Genomic DNA, 4,249 nt, shown 5'->3' on the forward strand with positions numbered 1-4,249 from the left:
GACATTGAGACCAGACTACTCTTGTCCTATTGTAGAATAACGTTTAAAAGTAACCAGTAGAAGCCAGATAAAGGAATATCATTGAATCCTTTACTCCACAAAAGTTGTACCCTGATATCATAGCATGTAAATGACCCAGGGAAAGCAAGCTCCAGGCGGTTCTACCAAGCTGGAAAGGTTTTAGGTATGAAGCCTATCTTTACCTCCTGCCAAAAGAACAGTCTAGATAAAGATGGCAGAGCCCAATACCAGCAGGTCAGTTGCAAGTGACATGGAGGGCAACGTTGGATGTAGCATAATATTAATATGCAGAAGAAGTGCTGCAAATTATTTTATCCAGGAAATGCATGATTTGAAAAGGAGACTGGAAAGCCACATAGTGAGAGAAAGGGATAACAGAAAAACATTCCACATATCAAAAGTTAGGCTGACTCAGGGACCCATAGCTTCTAGACCTTCTTGTCAATCAATGTTGAAGGGGAGGCATTACTCAGTCTACAGCTTTGTGTTCTCTGATATTTGTTGTTAATTAAGTCACCTCCTACCCGTTCATACCTGGGGATTGTCACCTAATCCTACCTTGGGGAGACTGAGATACTAGAGTCCAGTCCTTTTTGCTGATGCCACTCTATGTGAATTGTCTTTATCTCATTATGAGTTATCAATAAAAGCTGGCTCCATCTTTTAGGCATTGCTGATCCCCAGTGATCAGCCCATCAATATGTTGCTGCCCTGACATTCTTTTAATAAAATTTGAATTCTCTTTGTTCTAAGTCTTGCCTCCTTAATCAGGGTGAAAGCTTGAACAAAGAATCTTCCTTTCAACACATGTGCTGCAGTGGGATGAACAAAATGTTCATAAACAATAACACTGATAGCGGCAACAACAACTAGAGGAAGAGCTCAGTTAGTACATTGGGTGGATTCTCAGGAGGTTTATGAGAGAAGTTATGCATGAATGGTGTGGGATGAGAAGGAATGGGTGAGCTGTAGTCTGTGTCCTGAGGGTGGGGGGTAACCATATTCATGACATCATGGTTCAGTTGAGGTGTTTATGATAAGATATAGTAGGAAAAGCACTTCGTCTGGAGTCAGGAAGACCTGAATTGAGATCTGGGCTAAGACATTTACTAGATGGGATTGAAGAGTGGTACATTCAGAGGTGGGCAGATATTCTGCTCACAAAATAAACAAAGGTACTGGAAAAGTGGGGAGGAAAGCTATGAGCATTGGCAAATAGCCCAGTTTTGTTGTCATCTGTAAAATTTTTTAAACAATTAGCAAAAGTTTGGGAGGTCCTGGGTTCAAATTTGAACTCAGACAACTTCCTAGCTGTTTGACATTGGGCAAGTCACTTAACCCCCATTGCCTAGTCCTTATGGCTCTTCTACCTTGAGGCCAATAAGCAATATTGATTCTAAGACCGAAAGTAAGAGTTTAAAAAACAAAACAAAACAATTAACAAGAGGAAGTTTATTTAGCTATAACAGAGGAAGAACATTCTACAAGCAAATTTAATGATGAAATGTTTCAGCTAAGCAGTTTCCCCCTGATGTTAGTCTTGCTGTTGGTCTGCATTCAAAAGTCTCAAAAAAAAGGGAGTTGGAGTTCCTTTTTTTAAAAAAAAATATTGATTTATTTGTGGGTTACATTGAAGTACTATCAGATTAGTTAAAATGATAAGAGGACATTATGACAAATGTTGGAGGGCATGTGGAGAAATGAAGACACTAATACACTGTTGATGGAACTGTGAACTGACTCAACCATTTTAGAGAGCCATCTGGAATTATGCTCAAAGGGTTATAAAACTGTGTGTACCTTTTGACCTGGCAATAGCACTATCAAGTTTCTTTTCAGATGTGATTAGGGAAAAAGGAAAAGAACCTATATTAGTAATGGTGAACCTATTAGAAACTGAGTGCCTAACCTCACCCTCCACCCTCGCATGCCTTACCCCAGGTTGGGGAGGAAGTAAGCTCTCCCATTGGAATGCTGGGCAGAGAAGCTTGTGGTGTGAAAAATGTCCTCAGACATACATGGAGAGGGGGAGGGGAGCGGTCCCCTCCATACAGTCCCACTCAAGTGCCATAGATTCACCAACATGGAGCTAATATGCTCTAAAATATTTAAAGCAGCAGTCTTTGTGGTGGCAAAAAAAACTAGAAACTGAGGGAGACCCATCAATTGGAGAATGGCTAAACTATTATGGCATAGGATCATGATGGAACACACATGTGCCACAGGAAATGATGAAGCAGATTAATTTTGGAAAAAACCTGGAAAGAACTACATGAAATTATGAAGAATGAAATGAGTAGAACCAAGAGGATATTATATACAGCAATAGAAATATTGTTTGAAGAATGACTTGTATATGTCCACTTCCAAAGAAAGAATTGATAAATAAGAATAAGACAGTTTTATATACATTATCTTTTTGTCAAAAGATGCCTTTTTGAATGGGGAGAAATGAGTGAGGATGAATATTTCATATGCTTTTATACACACACACACACACAGATCTAGGTAAAAGTATCGATATTTAAAACCCCTATCTTCCACTGAGCCACATAGTTGCCCCCTCATATATACATTTTTAGACCCTTACTTTCCATCTTAGAATCAATATTGTGTATTGGTTCCAAGGCAGAAGAGAAGTAAGAGCTAGGCAATGAGAGTTAAGTGACTTGCCCAGGGTCATACAGCTAGGAAGTATCTGAGGCCAGATTTGAACCCAAGACATCCCATCTCTAGGCCTGGCTCTCAATCCACTGAGCCACCCCAATGCTCTCTCATATATCATTTTAACATGAGCTCTTGGTTCTCTGATATGGTCCTCTGATCATATGAACCTGAAAGCCCTTTCCAGTCCAACCTGCTCATTTTACAAGTGAAGAAAATGATGCTTACAGGGGTTGTGAGGGAGTGTACCCAAAGTCACACCAGTAATTGCTTGAGGGGATATCTTCATATTTCTTTTCTTCCATGTCAAGAAACTCTTGATTCTAAATGTAAGAGAAAAGCAAATGCTGAAAAATCGCTAGGTTTGGATTGGTGCTGTGGACAGTTTCCTTGTGGTAGCCTGCGTAGCTACCTTGGCAGTCCTCTTGGTGGAATTATTTGACAGACAAAGCAGAGAAAATTGATCATTTTCCAATATTCTTTCAGGGGCCAGAAAGATGCTAAATCTATTGGGAAGCATTATGTTTTTTTGCAACATTTGGGGTGATAAAATAAATGTTCTCTCTGCCACTAATTCTGAAATGCCAGGAAAAAAATAACACTTAAAATAACACAACAGACTCATTAAATTAATTAGTCTGGGTGCTGATTGTGCAAAATCCGGTTGTTGCAAAGTGGGGATTGGCTTGCATGTTAATTAATCTTCAAATCATTTGGAAAAGGAACCAAAAGAAGAGTTAAGGCAATTGGTTTCAATCTTCCCCTCTCTCCTCCTCCCTCCCTCCTCTTCAGATAGAACTCCTTTGGGGGCAGGACCAGCAATCCCCTTATCACACCCTGAACATATTGCAGGCATACTTAGCACATGCTTCATTTGCATTTCTAAAAAGCCCTCAGTATTATGTAACCACATGTGGATTCTGATGGTTTCTAATGGGCGTCCCTTTATACAGTCTCTTAGCAACAAATTGCAGTTTGTAAGCTGAAACAAAGAAGCTTAAGTCGGTCACTTTTCTTTCAAGTAGGTTCAGTTCAGCTTTGCCTTGCCCTGGTAACGGATCATATCCAGGAGATGGGCAGCTTGCACTTTCCTTTTGGGAACTTAGCAATATAGCTCCATGGATCTCCTCCCTAGACTATGAAGAGACATTAGGTAGCTGGAAGCCCGAGGTTTAGAGCCATCTCTAGAGCCTTTGCCAGAATGTCTATAAGTGAAACGGAGTCTCTCCTCACCTCAAAACCAAGGTCACCTCCTGAAAATGCTTTATATATATTTTGTCCTTGGTCCTCTGCAAGTTTATCATATTTTCCCAGCATATAGTAAGGGCCCAGAGAGCAGGGGCTTTCTTTTTTTTTCTTTTTCTCTTTCTCCTTCCTTCCTTCCTTCCTTCCTTCCTTCCTTCCTTCCTTCCGTCCTTCCTTCCTTCCTTCCTTCCTTCCTTCCTTCCTTCTTTCCTTTTTGCCTTCCTTCCTTTTCTTTCTCTTTTTTTCTCTGTATCTCTCTCTGACTCTCTCTCTCTCTCTCTCTCTCACTCTCTCTCTCTCTCTCTCTCTCTCTCATCTT

This window comes from Gracilinanus agilis, chromosome 1 (genome assembly GCF_016433145.1).
Source record: "Gracilinanus agilis isolate LMUSP501 chromosome 1, AgileGrace, whole genome shotgun sequence".
Classification (NCBI taxonomy): domain Eukaryota; kingdom Metazoa; phylum Chordata; class Mammalia; order Didelphimorphia; family Didelphidae; genus Gracilinanus; species Gracilinanus agilis.